Source organism: Acomys minous (assembly GCF_964271855.1).
Source record: "Acomys minous genome assembly, chromosome: 13".
In the NCBI taxonomy this organism is placed as follows: domain Eukaryota; kingdom Metazoa; phylum Chordata; class Mammalia; order Rodentia; family Muridae; genus Acomys; species Acomys minous.
The window spans coordinates 31,498,098-31,517,234 of record NC_140495.1 but is presented as its reverse complement, the minus strand read 5'-3'; the positions used below and the strand labels follow the sequence as shown (position 1 = coordinate 31,517,234).

At 35.9% G+C, this 19,137-nt stretch overlaps 1 pseudogene across 1 annotated transcript; it reads right to left on the bottom strand.

Moving 5' to 3' along the window:
* Positions 1–14,393: 14,393 nt before the first annotated feature.
* On the bottom strand, positions 14,394–14,715 carry LOC311581286 (non-histone chromosomal protein HMG-17-like; annotated as a pseudogene). Its single transcript has one exon. The product of its transcript is annotated as a non-histone chromosomal protein HMG-17-like (transcript).
* Positions 14,716–19,137: the final 4,422 nt, after the last annotated feature.

Here is a 19,137-nt window from a genome sequence, read left to right as displayed (position 1 = left end):
GCAAATTATCTTTGGGCATATTGTATTACCAACACATTGAACTGCATTCTTTTTTATATTGGAGAATAATATTCAAAAGAAAAAATTGCCTTTTCCTTTTAAGGAATACTGAGAAACTGGAGGCTGTTGAATACTTTAAAAATAATGAGGACCTTCAAATTCCCTATATGAGGCTGTGCTAAGGACTTTGCATTAACCACAAGGTGTCTCTAAACTTTAAATTCTCCAGACATCCCTGTTTCATCTCTATATTTCAATTCATAGTAACTATGGACACAGTATCATATTTAGAGACATCCAAAACATTCGTTAGTATCTAAGTAAAAATTATACTTTTGAAACTTAATATATGTAATATATTTGATTGTATTATATATGCATATACCATAGCACATATTGAATAGGAATTCACCAATTATATTATGAATATATACTTGAAACATCATCTCTTAAAAGTAAACAGTGATAAAATACAAAATAACCCATCCCAGTTCAGTATTAAAGCATATTTTAATATGCCTGTTTATAATCAATCATTAATTTTTAAGTAATCGGGTCAGTGGATTAGAATCAGACATTTCTAAGAAATACAGATTCATAATGGAATGTACATAACTACAAATATCCACAAATATCACTAAAATCCTGCTTTTTTATTCCAAATTTTTTGGTGACAGTTATTATTAAAGCTCATTATGAAGTATGACAATGTAACAAGAATAAGTCTCATTTAAAAGAATTTCAAATACAAAATGTCTCTCTAACTTCAGGCCACACAAAGCATATTTTCTCCTGCATGCACAGAATGTCTTCGTGTGTGCACGCATGCGTGTGTGTGTGTGTGTGTGTGTGTGTGTGTGTGTGTGTGTGTGTAATGTGTGTGTGTGTTTAATGGGATGTTGTTTATCCCACTATCTCTTACCACTCTGTCTCTTTGGATAACAATCGCAGGACCCAGATGCTAAGGGTAAGAGATATTCCCCCACAAGCAGCTTCTGGATCCTTGGCAGACGTGGTAGGCAGTTGTGTTGGCAGCCACAGAACTGCCTCTGGCTGTCTTGTGTGCTTTTTCTGCTGAAGGGGTAGTTGGCCTGCCCTGTTCTCCTGGATACAGCCTTGGGTTTTGTGAAGCTTTATTTTATTCAGATCCCTTCTGCCATCTCTGGATGAACCCTCTGAGGGCAAAACTGAAGCTGTTCTTCACAGTTGTGTTTAATGATCAGTTGAATTGTCAGGTCAGGTACTTAGGAAAACCAAAACCAAAACCAAACCAAATCAAACCAAACCAAACTTTTCTAATCCCTGGAACTATCGTATTTTTATTTCTTTGTCTCAGTTTTTATACACCATGTTTCCACTCAGCAGCTAGGATACTGGCCAAGTGACTTTGTATAAATACTGCACTTGGTAATTTTTATTGTAAACAACGTGAATGTTAAAGCATTCTTTGTTACCACATACTCCTTGTCATGAACATTTTTTTTCACAATTTTTCTCAGACTATAAAGAAGGAAACTTGTGGTTTTGATAGCTGATCGAGAAGCAATTTGAAGAAATAGAAGTTGCGTGCTTGTGAAACGGAAGCGGAAGTGCTTCCTCACTCCTTGCATACGTACAATCTGAATGACATTTTAAAGCATATGCTTAGCTTGGACAAACAAAAGCACACAGCAGAAACAAAGCGGGTTCCAAAGACCCCAATATAACTGCCTACCCAATAATTTGTAAGACGTTTTCACACATTTCCTCACAATGATATCACAAATATAATATAATCATCAACGTGTATCAGAGAATCAGCAATGCACTGGCTCAGTTATGGATACTTTGGTGGAGCAATAGCTGCACTGTACTTTCTTTATACATTAAAATGGCTTTTAAGTATTCTAAAGGAAATATCAGGTATATTTTGCACTAAAATACCCATTCTAATGAACAAACTCTCCATTAAAATCATTTGGTTTTTATTGTGTCTATTTTTATCTCTTGGGATTAAAATCTCCAAGTTACCAATGTTATAGTTTATAGCTTAACAACTGAACTGCTTAACAATGAAAATATAAAATATCATTCATTATTAAAAAACAATGAAAAATAGATTCGAGTTGTATGTGGTATTTCAGTCATCTGAAGTTTTTTTTTAAAATCATAGTTCTTGTGTGCTTTATGAGGAATTTAGAATTTTTCTGATATGTACAGTAATCTTATAAATGTAAAACAAGTATAATATAGAAAGTAATGTCATGAAAGCTTCAAGGAGAAATAAGAATTATATCATGTTTCACTAGCTGTGCTCATTTTTTTTTCAAATAATGTATTTAATGTTGAATCCATGTGCTTAGTGTAGAAATGACCACATTTCAGTGTGATTCCAAGTTTTCTGATTTATGAAATTATTAGTGTGTTAGAAGTGCATTCTTAGGTTAATCAGCATAAAGTTTCAAAGATTGTTGATACTTAGGCTACTACAAATGTACATACATATTCTTATTTTTGTTCCTCTATCAATCTTGCTATTTCTTCAACGTATAACACTTAACAAATATCTATAGAAACAAGAAATATTTTATTAAATGTTTTGAAATCACACCTTGTCCTAAATGTGAAATACAGCACTTTTAGGAAGATTTTTATGAATGTTTGTTTCTCTTTTTTTTCTTCTATATAAGAGCTCAAAAGATTGTAATGATATATCTATGATACATAGACATTCTTCTATGTAAAATTTTCTTTATCTGAACTAAATATTTACACTAATTTTCACAAACTGAACCTAGGAAATAATTGTAAAGAAATTTTATTTACACCTGCAGAATTGCTAGCAACAGTCTCCAAAATAAGGCAAAATGCGAACAAAAACTATTTTTGATTCTCCTTACACCAGTAGGTGTCACTATTGGGACTAGAAGGTGGTGATCTTAGTACAGAATTCTCTGGAAAGAAAATGTCTTGCCTTTGAAATGAAAAAGGTAGTTTAAGAAGAAGGCTATCTCAAACACCCCGTGAATATACTCACATAACCACAAAGTCATATGAAATATGAAACTACCCTTCAAAAATGTATTGGTCAATTCAAGAACAGCAACAAAATAATTCATAGAGTTTTTGTCAGGTATTATAGAAGTAAATAAGTTGTATCCTGATATGACAAGATTTTAAATAATATTTAAGATTAAAATGTAAATGTCAAAAATAAAAAGGAGATTCAGAGCTTTGCATTCTGAAAATTTTCAAGGTTAAACATTAGCCTTTATCTCATAGTCTACATTTCAACAATAGTTGTAGAGTCAGGTCATATTTTAAAAATAAAACCAAGGTAAACCTACCATCTTTCCTGTGTTGACACAGAATAAATATTCTTACCCTAGAAAATGCTGGTTTAAAATTCAGACTTTCTGCCTCCAAGAAATCTGTGAAGCCAATTTGAACGTAATGTGCTCCAGTAATAGCTACATGTTAAATCACAGTTATTATAGATTACTACAGCATGGTAGTAAACTTTTAAGAATTACCAAAAAATGATTTTTAGATATACTTATTTCACCTGAAGATTTTTCCACCCCTTGTTGATGTAGAGAAGAGGTGGATAGTTGTGGGGGGAAAAAAAGTATAATCCCCATACTTACAATATAAGAAATAAAGCTTTCTATTAAAATTATTTTAAAAATCTACCGTTCTGTGGGAGACTTACCTATGAAATAGTAACTACAATAGCCTGTTATCTCATTCTTGAGTAACTTTGAAACATCTCAGGAAGTTCACGCAGCTCATACTTCAGAGCTTTCTAGACTGTCTTTTATTACCCGAGGAAAAGCACTCAGACGCGACAAATGTAGGAATGCCATTGTTTGTTATTATGTACAGTAAGTTTAACGATGATCCGGCCGGCTTGTGCCAAACTTCTCAATAAAAGCTGAAAGTCACACCCCTACTTGCTTTTCTCGGGCAGCTCCATTAGGGTCAGCTGCGCAGAGAGGAACTCACCAGTAGAGGCCTCTCTAGATTTAACTTCCGACTGAGAACTCAGATTGCGCCTTCAATTCACTATCGTTAACGCAACTCCTTGAAAAGGCTCTTGTTGCATAGGAAAAAAGATCACTCTTTAATGCCCTTTTAAGTTCCATGATGTTGATTAATGTTGCCCTTTACATTAATGATGTTTCAAGGAAAAGAAAACAAATTTAAAATGGATAAATTCTATTGAGGATGCATTAATTAGACAGAGAGTTTGCCATATGCTGTGGCTGGAGGGCTTGCTGGCCTTTCTCTTGTAGTTACCTGTGTAAAATCCACCCTATGCTCTCCATGAATGCCCAAGCTGAATAGCCATTTGAATGAAGGCTTTAGTTTGATTCGCCATACAAGGGGTACTGTGTCACTGTGTTTTCTTTCTAGGAGTCACTAAGTGATTTCTATATCTGTTGTCATGGTGATATGGCAAAGCAGGGGAAAATGGGGGCAACTTCAGGCTTTCTCCTCACCCTCGCCACTGAGATGTTGTTAGCAAGACTATAAAACATTGGGCTTTATCTAGGCCTTCTTTTTGTTCTCTGATTGTCAATAAAACTCATTTTAAGGGTAACAAGGACATCTAAATGTCATCTGTCACAGTGTTAGAGAGATTAAGTTTGTTTAGGGACTTGTGTGGGACAAAGGCTACTATTTGTTCCATGGATACAAAGCAGTGTTGGGTATCACCACTCTTGATTTAGAAGGCAGCCCAGGGGTCATCAAGGAAGTATCATCTCAGTGCCAGGTGACAGGGAGACCTCTTTGACTTGATAGCATTACAATGAAAGGAAAATATTACCATTTTGAAGGGGAAAAAAAATCAGCCATTCCAACACACTGTTCTAGAGGCCCAACCAAAAGTCCACCCCCCACCCCCACCCCAGAGCAGAGGAAAGAAATCTGGGAGGGGCCACAGACCCGGTTTTAAAATGGGACCTACGCCGTGATGGCCCTGAATGAGTGATAAAAGAGGGAAGAGAGGATTTGCCAGGACAGTCCGACAATAATGTGCATTCATTAATTCAGCATTTGCTCAGTAATGAGGCTAAATGCAACATACAGATTAATGAAGACATTGGTATTATTAAAATCAAATCCTGGGGTTCGTATGCTTTTCTTAATAATGAACACTGTGGCTATTGGAGAGGAAGAACAGGATTTTTTTTTTCTATTAATTTGGCACACATCCCAGATCTCATTCAACCAGAACCTATGCCTGCAAAACGCAGCCCATGGCCTTATAGATCCCTTTCTCTTCAATGTGCGTTAACTTGAGAGAAAAAAAAATATTTTCCCTTTATAGAACGTCTTCAAAAAACATAAACCTAGGGCCTAAGTAATGACTGAATAATATTAGAACTAAGAGAATTCTTTTAACGTGCAGTGCGATGGGGAAGTATATAAAATGACAAGAATACAATGGGCGGCGGCTCACAGCACATCTGCCTGCCTATGTAAATTGATGCAGCTCTCTTGGGGTTCTTGGAGTCTTATTACATCAGCATATCCCCAAACACAGTTTATAGGAAATATTTGCGCTAGGGAAGACAACTGTCTTAAAACTTAGATGAAGTGCTACAAATGTTTATAATATATTAGTTCCCAATCACAAAAATCCTTACGAAATGTGAACAGAAGGAGAGCACTATAATAAGTTTTCCTCCTGTTTCTCTTTGAATCCAACCCATGTCCCACACACAGTATGTACACAAATACATCACACAGGCCACAGGCCACATTTGGAAAGATAATGGTAAGCTTCCTAATGACTGTGGTTCTAGGGAGAAAGAGTAAATATGTAAGAGAGATAGACCCAACTGTATGGAAATGCATCAGCCTGATTTAAGGACAGGGTGTACAATTAAAAAAAAAATATTTAAGAAGTTAATGTTTGTTTATTTGTGTATGTGTATGCATGTACATATAAACTTGAGCACCTTTAGTTCATGCTTTCTCAAGTGTTACTTGAAAATATCATTTTTAATCATAGCGAAAAACTTCTGATTACGTAATAATCAACTATGGAGCAAATCTTATTTTGTTTGTGATTTTATTAAATAACTAAGCTAAAAAAAAAAGACTAACAGCTACAATGGAGCTCGTAAGGCAAATATTCTGCAAGTTACACTCCCCATAACTATAGATGCCTGTGATACCAAACATGTGTAAGAATTAGGAGGAACTACAGCTGGACTTCTTTTCAAAAAGATTCCTGGAGCAAATTATCCTCAACCCAGTGCGATTATTCTTAAATTAAAAGACTTATTCTGCACAAACTAATAAAAACAAATACAGTATTGAGATACTGTTGCAGTCATATTATGGGCCTAGATGACTTTTGTTTAGCATCTTAATAGCTCATTCAATTGTTATTCATTCAGCCACACACCGGACACCAGGGTGTTACGAAGGACAATACTCTTGGGGCATTTTGAGTTCAATTTGTGTTTCCCTACTTATGCAGAACATGTGTTGGCATCAGCTATGGTTACCACAGGGGAATTGCAATATAGATGAAGTTTTATCACATTGTTCTGAGATAATATTTCCTTTCAAAACACAGTCTTTTGAACAGCTGAAGAGGAAGGGAGGTGTGCCATACTGCCCTCAAGCAGGAGAGATGCACTTTCTTCTTAGTTTTAAACCTAGTTAGTGTAGTTTTTCAGATAAAGGGTTGTATAAAAGAAAAAGGTAAATTGTAACAAAAGTATAAAAACATACTAACTTTTAAAAATAGGTCCACAAAAAGTAACACTGTCATTCGTGATGGGAACTGCACACAAGGTAACAAAATAGATCAGTAAGTGTGCTGAAAGTGGTACTCACAATGTGTGAGCATGCATACACTCGAGGTTTTCAACGTGGAGAGAGCATGGTGTTCAAAAGAACACCTTGTTATGCTAGGTTTTTCTAGCCTCAGAGTCAGGGTGATTCTAATGAGAAAAGCAGGAGAAAACGGAAAGCTACGGGGATTTATTCCTTTACTGAGTTTCTCCTGAGATAAAAGTCTTCCGAATGCCTCTAAATAGTTTAGCAGTTCAGATAGTGATTTAATTTTTCTGGACTTTGTTCTCTGAGGCCTCTTTGCAATCTAAACTGCAGTTGACAAATTCATAATAAGGTTTCAATTTTAAATTGTCCAGTGCCTAGAAAGTAATATATATATATATATACATATATTACTATATACATACATACATATATATGACATTTTTAAAATATATAGTGTAAAAGAAAAAAAGACAGGTGAAATAAAACATGTTCTCAAATAGCCTTCCAACTTGCTCTTTTTAGGAATTAGGATTAAATGAAGTCTTTAATTTTATAAAAAAAAAACAAGTGTTTCAAAGTTATACATCAAAAGGAACATAAAATATCTCTTGAGAAGATTATGGCTTTAAGAGCAGTTTAATCACAATGTTGTTGATTTAAAAATGATATTTAGGGTAATGTTTTAAAACAAAATTACAGCTTTGAAAATGTCAATAAATCAATTTCCATTTAAAGAAGGTGTTCTTACTTCTATTTGGCTTCATTTTTTAAAAAAAATTAAGTGTATTAGCTCTGCACCTGTTAGGTCAAATGATATTCTAAACTAAAATGCTCACTGTGCAAAACAAAAGTTCTGGTTAGTCACAAATAGTTAAGACAATCGAGTTTGAGAGTTGAATGAAAGCTCCCCTCTTGTGTCATTTCGATGTGCATTGAGTGAGTCCTTTATCTCTCTGCTTAGTTTTACTCTCTCTGAAAAAAAAAAAAACAGCCTAATGTTCATGGTGTTGGGTACTTTTCACATTGTGTTTAAAGCTTCTGAACAAGACATTTTTGAAAATCAGTGCAAAGAAAAGAATTTACTAGCTGACTTTTCTCAAATTTCAGTTTTCAGGATTGTTCTAATTATAACAAAGTCAAAATAAGTATTATAAAATATAGATAAGTCCTTTTTCATTATAGTATTTATACTTATAAATGTTTAGGATTTAGAAATTATTTCTGATTGAATTTTTAATAAAATTTTGATTACATAGAATGCTTAAAGTCATTTATCAGTTTAAGACTTTCCTTAACTTCTACAGAAAATAAAATTAAAAAATAAAAATAAATTCTTGATTGTAATAAAATGATTCTTTTAAGAGTGAAAGAAAAAAGTGAAGAGCAATTAGGATAATGTAATTTGAGTTTTAGCTATAAAAATCATGTGTGGTTGACAATATAGATAATACTGAATAAACAAAATATATCTGTCATAAAATTAATTTTGTTTTTAATTATTGGCTATGCTCAGGTGACAAGTTATAACATTCATCTTTAATGGGAAAACTTTTTGGTAGTACATTTAGCATAAGAATACATCTAAGGCCATGTGTGGTGTTGAGCACCATTAATGCCAGCACTGGGGAAGCAGAGGTTGGCAAATTACTGTGAATTTGAGATCAGTTTGGTGTACACTAAACAAACAAATAAAAAACCCACCTAATTTAGTGATCACATTTCTACTTTCAGAAATGTTTATGGCTAACCTGTATAAAAGTTTATACCTTTAAGAAACAACCTGAAGTAGTCTTCATTGGAGAGCAGCCATTTCGAATCCTCTGAAGCTATCACCTCCATTTCTTTGCTGGTATCAGGTTGACCCATTGTATTTTCTAATCCTCTTTGTCCTTCTGTTTTTTCTCATGGAGTCATTTATCTTACAATATTAAGTGCTTCTGCTTTCACTGCGTTTTTATCCTTATTTATCTGAGACACCCTCTTTTTCTAAAATCTCAATGTCTTATCAAAATGCTGTTTTATTTACATTTTAAAATAATATTTTACTCTTTAGTCTTCTTAATTATTAATGTCAATATTTAGTGGAATTATTTTCAATGGCTAGAAATTTTAAATGAGTAAAAATATTTCATATTTAAGTAATATTCTGCCTTCCTTTTTATTATTTAATGCCAAAATTTATATCATATTTTGGGTATTTATTCAACAAAATATATTTTTAAGTTATAAAACCCTAAAGGAGGTATTTGCCCTTTCAGATTATAGTGAGGACAAATATCTAATCTATCTATCTGTCTGTCTATCTATCTATCTATCTATCTATCTATCTATCTATCTATTGTCACCTACTTATCCACCAATCTATTTATTTACCTAGATATATATGTATACATATATACATATAGACAACAATGGAATTAACAAAGAGCATAGATAAATTTGCAATTTTGTGTTAATTGAAATCTTAAAAATAGTAAGACACACCGAAATTAAAAAATAAAAATGATTCCCTGTATATGTCGGGAGTGCAGGTTAGTAGCTTTCCAAATGAGAAGATGACAGAGACAGTTTGCTACCTGAAGAGCCACCCAAAACTCTCTATAATGTTGGAGCATCTTCTTCAGCCTTCTGGCTCAATATATCTGACAGACAAGTTTATTCCTTCTCAAGTCTCTGATGGAAGTTGAAGATCAGGTAGCTTAGTTATACAATGAAGCTTAGTTGTTTAAGAGTTAAGATGTCTGCAGGTCTAGATAGATGTTTTAAGTTGATAGTGACAAGATATGATAGATATTGATATACATTCATAATTTCAGATACACCAAGATAGGAAAGATGTCTTCTTCAAGGCTGTCAAACACAAATAGCCAAAACACTAAGAATGTAACATTTATATAATTCCTGATTGTGTCTTGGTTCTTCTTGCTATAGGTAGTTTATTGTATATGTGTGTAATAATATAACTGTATATGTAAAAATATGAAAAAATTGTTTCTACATTAAAAAGTTATTCTCAGTCTCATCCCAGTGACATTTTAAAACTTCTTCATGTGTTATTATGGTGTCATCTACCTTCTTGCTGTAGTTTTAAAGGTTGTTGGAGTAATTGTTAAGTCAAGTTCTAGCTTCAGGGTCAGAGAGTCCTGAAATCATCTTAATTCTAAACTTAGGAAGGTATAGACACATCTAATCCTTGCAGATCTGAGGTCTATAACTATTCTGTGAGAATAAAGGTGTAATCCACAAAGTATTCTTCACAACCCGACCTTAAGAAAGGACTCTATGAAACTGACAACTGTGATGTTGTTACTGTATGCTCATTATGAAAGCATCAGTAAAAAGATATTGGCTTAGGGTCAAGTAGGTTGTATTGGTACTAACACTTGTGAGATGATTGGCCCATCACAATCCAATGAATTTCGCTGAACTTAAATTTCTTTGAGTGATTGATGAGAGCCGTGTGATATCAGATGTTATTATTTCATTTGTAGCATTCTCTGTTTTCCAGGATTATGTTCTTCTTCTATGGTTATATCTAGCCAACCATGCAGTTAAGAAGAGATGTATGTTGCACATGATCATAGTATATAGTAGAACGTTTCATGTCCTATTATATTATTTCACCTATTATGTCTATCATATATTCAGTAATTGTAAAGTCCTCAAAAGCATAGGTACCGATGAAGTACAGTTTAATAATTATGAATTAGTTAGCATTCATTAACTGTTTCAGTATAATTTAAGCTTGTAGAATTTTGTTTTAAAAAATAATGCTGTTTTTAGATCTTTGACTTTTAACATTCCTGAAAATTTACAAATAAAAGACAAAGAGGAGCCAAATCTGGTTCAGTGCCTTCAGGGAATATGATGCTCCTCCCTGCCAAACTCTCTGTGTTAATTATTTTGAAAGAAAAAATTTGTAAACAATAAACTGTTTAATAAATTGTTTATAACTCATATTAACCCAAATATCTCTTCTCAAATTGCTTTTAGCCTACTAAACTCAATAAGGCAGATTAGATCTCCTGAACAGGCCAAAAATAACTCCACCTTAAGACACACCTAGGCCTGGAAACACTTCTGTGTCAGTGCAACCAGTCAAAGTTTGCCTCAGTGTCAATTGCTATGCTCAGTCCTGCTTTAATAACTGTACCTCTCTGTGATAATCGTGTGAGCTATGGATGCTGTAAAAAGTTATGTTAAATCTGCCTTGTAGTGGATCAGCTATTAAACTTAAAGATTTTAGATATCACACTAATGGAAATATTTGGATATATTCATTCAAGATGTGTGTACTTGTGTAAGCTAAAAGAGGTTTTTTTTGTTTTGTTTTGTTTTAATAATGTACTCATTACATCCTGATTGTTATCCCCTCACTGGTATCTTCCTGTCACCCCCTTCCCTTCCTCTTTTACCCTACTCCCCTCTCCTAGACCTGTGACAGAAAGGGATCTCCTCCCCCGTCATATGATCACAGCCTATCAGGTCTCATCTAGGTAGCCTGTTTACCCTTCCTCTGAGTGCTACCAGGCCTCCCCACCAAGGGGAAGTGGTCAAATAGGGAGCACCAGAGTTCATATCTGAGTCAGTCCCTGCTCTCTACACAACTGTGAAGAATGAGCTGTCCATTGACTAGATCTGAATAGGGGTTCTATGTTTACTGCATGCATTGTCCTTGGTTGGTACAAAAGTTTGTGCAGTCCCCCCTGGGCCCAGATCCAGCAGCCTTGATGGTCTTCTTGTAGGGTTCCTGGACCCCCTGGGTTCTTTTACGTCCCCATTCTCCCATACTTCTCTCACCTAGAGTCCCAGTAGTGAGTCCCAGCATCTGTCCTGATCCCCCACTGAGTGAAGACTCTCAGAGGACATCCATGGTGGGCTAGCATCCAATTATAAGTGAGTATATAAACAAACCGTTGATGAGAATTTGATGCACTAGGGAATCACCGACATTGTAAGAATTCTCCAAAAAATCCATTAAGCCAATATTAAGTAAATTAAGTGAACACATTTTTTGAAATTTAGTTATATTAAAGCTAAATCACACTTCTCTACACTAAAAGTACATGTGAACATTTCTTCATAGTTACCCATGTGTTATCTCTCTGTAGATTCAACTATTTTTGTGGAGTACCTACTATGTGCAAAATAACTGTCAGATGGTTTTTGCATGGATACATTCTCAACGTCTTCATATTAATATTTTTATCTATCCTGTTTAAAACTTTTCGCATTCCCAAACTTTTGAGACTTTCATTCATATTTTAACCTTCTGATGACATATCAATAAGGAATATTTTATTTTGCTCTCTGACCCTCTGTTTACCACCTAGTCTTTGACTTTTATAATGAGATGCTTATATCCCTCTCTATCAATCATTAATCAAGAAAATGCTCCACAGTCTTGCACATAGGGAATCTAGTGGAGGCATTTTCTCAATTGAGGGTCCCTCTTTCTGGATAACTCTAGCTTATATCAAGTGAACAAATAAACTTAACTAGAGCATTTACATACACATGGAGACACACACACACACAGTCACACACACATTCCTACTTAAGAAGTAGGATTAAAGGGACTGAACAGATGACTAAGCAGTTAAGAATATGTACACTGTTCTTGCAAAGGACCTGCGTTCAGACCTCAGCACCAATGTTGGGTGGCTCACAACTGCTGTAACTGTTAAGTCTAGCAGGCTTCAGTGCCTCCTAAGTCCACATCCACCTCAAGTCCATATACCTCCACACAGATACATATTCATACCGTTAATTTTTAAAATGAAAACTATGAAATAAAATTTTGTTAGAATTAAAACAATATTACTTATATCTTATAGAGAAACATATATTACTACGTATATCTGATTTACATTTAAAAAAGAAGTTGGGTCAATGATTATTTTCCCCTCTGAATTCAGAATACAAGCATCTAGACCAGTGGTTCTCAATCTTCCCAATGCTACGATCCTTTAATACAGTTCCTCATGTTGTGGTGACCCGCAATTATAAAATAATTTTATCGCTACCTTATAGCTATGATTTTGCTACTGTTATGAATGCCTATTACTGTAATTTCACAAAGTTTCAACTGCATAATACCAAATGCAGCTATATTTTTTGGTTTTTTGTTTGTTTGTTTGTTTGCTTAGATAAAATAATCTTTGGGAATGCTCATGTTAAACACATACCCTGCTTATACTCTTAGTTAAATCAACACTGCTCCACAGAGCTGGCTATTTGCAAGTTTTATTGTGATAGAACACAATGACTAGAGCCAGGGAATGTGTAAATAAATCAGTTAAAAAACTACAGTCACCTTTAGAAAAGTTCCACTAGCAGTGAAACTTGTTTTGAACTACATTTTTGTTTCAAAATAAATGCAACTGACTGAGAGTCACATTCTTCAAAGTGTTTAGGAAACAAGGAAACAAAACAAAAGGGTGTGAAGTCATAAACTGCAGCAGACTTAAAAATGCAGACTTTTAAAATTCTGTCTGACTCTAAGTGGCAAAGGGGAAGTTCACAGCTCTACTAGTTTACAGTATTCTGTAAATACATAATAACTGTTTATCACAAAGAAAAGGATATGTGCTGTGAAATGTCATGGCACACGTGGTGAATCATCCAGAACCCTATACAGAAAATGTCTGAATGTCCTATTTCTATTAGAAGAGTTAATGTGGCCAGATGTAAAATAATGTCATTTGTGGCAGTATCTCTTTGAATTCATATTTTGCATACAGTTTTAAACTCTTTAAAAAATGATAAGCTGTTTCAAACTTAGTCTTCTACTAAATTCCAGGAAACATTAGCTTCGTGTTTTTGTGGGACTAATGGCATGGGTAGAGCGAGTCTCTGATTCTTTTGCCTGCTCTTGGGGCCCTTTCCTGCCTACTGGGATGCCTTACCCAGCTTTGATATGAGGGTTTGTACCTAGCCTTTCCCTCACCCCAAGCCTTTGTTAAAGATACTTTTTTATAAACAATCATGGTATTTAGGCAGGACGTGGGCAGACAATCATTAACAGTATACAAAAACTTCCAGACTCCCTTCTTGTATAGACTATCAAAATCAGAAAGCCACTATGAAACCCAACGAAATCTTCATTCAATGTTTTGAAAAGGGGGAAGTAGCTTAGAGTGAAGGTTGACTTTCAGCTAATGACATGAAAATGGCAGAATCATCAATCTGAAGAGCCACAATCTTTTATAAAAGGAACCAGCGCTCTTCTGAGGATACTCAGTGATATCATTGCAAAGACCAGATTGCCTAATAGACTGAAAAAACAATTTTGGAGGTCAGGTTCCAACAAATCTCTGGTTTTAAGGGAGTTAAGTTGATGTTGATGGTATGGGGGAGGGGGATACAAAATGAATTTAAAATTTGCCCACACTAGGCATTTTGTGCCATGGTGGCCATATATGTCAACACCAGGATGTCTCTCCTGGGAGCCAACATGAGTCTTTCCAAATTAATGGGAAACATATTTTCCATTATTAATCCAACATGAGAGACATTGTGTTAGTGACACATGTTCCCTGCTCCCCAATGAAGTGTTCTGTGTACTAACATCATAGCTTTTTAAAAAAATAATAAAACAAAACTCTGCTTTTATAAAAGTTGATAAAAAATAATATTTCAAACTGAACAGTCACCAGAAGTACACAGTTATCAAAAATGCACACACGTCACTTGGCATCTCCAGCACCTTCGGCTTCCTGTGCCTGGTCTGTTTTGGCGTCTCCATTTTCCACGGGATTATTCGCATCCTTACCTGCATCAGCTTTCCCCTTCTTCCCTTGTGTACCTTCTCTGCTCTGGCTCTGGAAGAGCAGGTTTAGCATACAACCTCGCAGATCTTCACTATGGCTCGTCCTTCGCCTTGGCTTTATCTCCTTTAGCATCCCCAGTGATTTTCTTTCTATTGGGCATGGTGGCGGTGGGAGATACCGGCACACCGGTTTGGTCCATCCACTGGGCGCTCTCGCTGCTTGCTTCTTCACAGTGTTCCGTGCCTAGTCTTATTGTAACTTGTTCTGCCGAGGTCAGTTGATACCACCCTGGGGGAAGCCTGCTATTTTCTGAAGGGAAAAGGAAGAGTGGATCTGGCAGAGAAGGAAGGCGGTGGTGGGGGCAAGAGGAGTAGAAACTGCAGTTGGAATACGTTGTATAAAAGAAAAATAAGAATAATTATAAATAAACATCCTCATAAGGGTTATCCGAGTTTTGAAGCAACAGCTGATAGAAACATCAGAAACCTCCAGGACTGGGAAGTTAGCTCAATTGGCAAAGTATTTGCAGCAGAACCCATGTTTGGTGTGCTTTCACAGAGCCAGTGATGGGGAAATAGAGACAGCCAAATACTGGGTCTTACTAGCCAGCCAGCATTATCACCAGGTGAGTTACAGGCAGATCCTGTCTCAGGAAGGAGAAAAAGGAGGGAAAGGGTGGGTAGTTCTTGAGAAAAAAATGACCAAAGCTGTCTGGGACCTCCACAGTACAGCCACCTATGCACATGCTTCCAAACATACATGTGCACGATAGGTTACTCCGCCAGTGAAATAACGCAATCCAAGTCAGACTAAAAATACAAACGTCAGGTTTATTTGGCAACAAAGACTTCTGGGTGAGTTCAGCAGCCTCAGGGACAAGGCCAGAGGAAGGTGCACTCAGACCATGACAGGCAGGGTGTTTAAGGATTGTAAACAAAGGAAGATGACATGTCTGCCACATGCTGGACTTGTGCCCAAATATGGCCACTGGAGCAGCAGGCATGGGAAGCTCCAAGCTGTAGGTGAGGAGGTTGGTTCAGTCCTCCTGAAGTGCCAGGAATGGGGAGTGCCAGGAATGGGGAGGCTTTCCTTGGAGTGTCAGGGTTGAAGAGAGAGAATGGCATTTACTCGATCGTGTGTGTGTGTGTGTGTGTGTGTGTGTGTGTGTGTGTGTGTGTGCGCGCACAACTGGAGGTTCCAACTGAACAGTGAACACACACAGATATACAATCACGCGTATATACACACTGAAAAAAGCTCTAATTTTTATCTTTCACTTTTTCTGTCAATGTGAAATTTTACTTGCCTCTTCAACTATTTCCTCTTTTTAAATTGTTAACATGATATTAACATTTATAGCTACAGCTATAAAATTGAATGTAGAGATTTATAGAATATGAATTCAATATGGTAGTCTCAATATATACAAAGTCTCAGGCCCTCTTATACCTGTTTATATAACATTTTATATTATTCTCCTTTACTGAAAGGACAAGGTAGTTTTGTCATGCTTTAAATGATGCTTGATTTTCAGGTATAGTTATCCACATAATAATGGTGTTTCTCCAACAAGTAGAACATTATGATAGGCAGATTTGGGCCCAGGGGTCTCTCTCAAACTAAGGCACCAGCCAAGGACAATACAGGCCGTAAAACTTTAAACCCCTACCCAGGTCTAGCCAATGGTCAGAACATTCTCCACAGTAGAGTGGAGAGTGGGGTATTACTTTCTCACATACTCTGGTGCCTCACCTGTGACCATGTCCCCTGGAGGGGGAGACCTGGTGGCCTCAGAGGAAGGATAGCAGGTTACCAAGAAGAGACTTGATACCCTATGAACATATACAGGGGGAGGAAATCCCCCTCAGGAACAGTCATAGGGGAGGGGAATAAGGGGAAAATGGGAGGGAGGGAAGAATCGGAGGATACAAGGGATGGGATAACCATTGAGATGTAACAAGAATAAATTAATAAAATAAAAAAATGGTGTTTCTTTGTCTAGAACCTTGATACAACAAACACATTATGAAATAAGAAAACAATAGCACACACTTTTGTATATTTATATTGTACTTTGCATTTTAGAAGATTATATTATTAGCCATCAAAAACATGCAGCTATTTTAATGGTACAATTGTCTAGTTTGCCCCGAGAGTCTACCATTAATTAAATAGAAGATTGAAAACTGATACTTAGAAGTTGTTGAGTAGAAATTATTTTTGGAAAAATTTGCGTTGTGACTTTAGAGCCAAAGTCTCTGTATTTTATTTTTATTTTATTTTATGTGTTTGTGTGTGAGTGTGTTTCTGTGCGAGTATTTATGTGAGAATGTGTCTGAGTATGAGTGTTTGTGTGACTGTGTGTATGTACATGTGTGGGTATGCATACATACCATCACACACATGTGGAAATCAGAGTAAAGCTTCCTGAAATAAGATCTCTTCTACCATACTTGGGTATTTAGCTTAGTAGTCAGGCTTGGCAGCAGGTGCCATTTTTCATCTTGCCAGCTTGACTTCACTGTGTTTTATACTTCATAGACACCAGAGTTAGCTGTGTCCACACGAAGAGGCTCCTTTTTTATTTTGGAGTATACACAGATACCAGAAGTTTACCAACTTACAGTATTAAAGTATCTTAATTATAGTTCAAGGAAATTCTTTTATAATTTAATGCTAGAATAAAGCACTGGTATCCAAGTGTGGCCATGCACACTTTTTTGCCTTTAGAGTGCAACTTTTAGATTTTTCTACTGGATATAAGAATGAGAAGAACACATAATTAGAAGTGTTAATAACCTAAATTTGAATATTCTTTCTATCATTTATTAGCTTTATATCCTTGTAAAAGTGATTAAGCAGTTTCAATTTCCTAAACTTAAACAGAGGAAGCATAATAAAGCTTACTGAAAGAGGATTTTTGAAGATTAGGTAGGAAGGTGAAAGATGGAATAGTATAAGCCCTACCATAGAATAAGCCCTACCATAGTATAAGCCCTACCATAGAAAGTCAGGGTGGTGGATTTTTAAAATGCTTTTCCATAGATAAAAAATACACCTCACTTTCAATCATCAAATTCTTCACTCTTTGAAGGAAGATTTTTGTCAGTGGATCTGCCTTACAGATTACTGTGGTCTACTGTAACAGAAAGTATGGGGCTTTCTCTTGGTTTGACTTACTTAAAAACAAACAAACAAACAAACAAACAAAAAAACAACAATAAAGACCTCTTATATTTTAACTTCTATCTCTTGCAGGTTTATTACCACAAACTGTCAATTCACTATACAGTGTCTGTAGCCTAGATCTTAGGCCCTCTTTTCACACCATTTTTTATAGTAGTGAGAATTTTAAGAATTTGATTTCTTTAAAAAAAAAAAAACCTAGTTATGTGAATGAATATGTTTTTGTTTTAATCCCAGGTGCTTCAGATTGTCCATAGACATTAACTATGCTTATCTTGTGCTCTAGGAGAAACACATTTTTTTTTTTTTTTTTTTTTGCTAGCTGCAGATAGTTTAATTCTGGGAACTCTGAGAGGCTATAAGCGGGAGAGCCCTGAGAGGGTCTGGGGCAGCTCCTGCTTCCCCTACTGCTGTACCTGCTACTGCCTCCACTACTGCTTGTTCCTGCTGTTGTTGCTGTTATTAGCTAGCTGCAATTTGTTTCACTTTGCTGCAGTTTGCCAAGTAGTCCTAGGCAAAGAGACTTGAAGACGAAATTCAATATCCTGACAGCAAAGATCAAACTTGCCCCAAGGGACCCTACACCCCTGATCAGCAGGAAGTAGTCTAAAGAGGTCTACACCCCCTTTCCCCTCTAACCTTCTTTCTCTCCTGCATAGTATTGGGGGCTTGGAAGGGATTGAGGTAAAGAGGGGTTGTAGATATAAGAACCAAATAAAATAGCATAAAAAGTCATGCCTACATTTTACTCTAACTTCCCATGTGACTTTATCCAGGATTTGACTATTAGTGACTAGAACCAATTGCTGGTTTCTATCTCAGGCTTTACCTTTGATTTTCTAAGTCCTTCCAAGTATCCATAAACAGTCGCACATTTTGGAAATAGCTGGAGTTCTTCAGCTTCACCATAAACATATCTTTTCTGGTCTTTTCTCTATATCCAGACTCTCCAGGTCTTGAAACAGCCACATAATCTACCCAGTCCTGTAAGCCTAATCCCCTAGCTTTTTATCAGTTCCTAAATACTTCTGCAACCATCTACTTTTTATACCTCTAAATCCATCTTTTATGACACAGCAAAGGTGTAATCTCCTTTTATAAATACTTTTACTTCAAGCAGATCCTCAATCCTGCTTTAAATGTGTTAGTCAGAGGAGTAATGAGCGAAGCAGACAATGACGCATCCAACACAGGAAGGAGAGGCCAAGGAGTATCTAGGGTGGTAGCCATTCATGATGTTGAGGCAGAGAAAGGTATGTCAGGATGAAGGACAGATATGCATGCTTGGATACTGGCACATAGGACCCTCTGGAAAGAAGCAGTTTTGTCTGTCTGTCTATCTATCTATCTATCTATCTATCTATCTATCTATCTATCTATCTATCTTCATCATCAT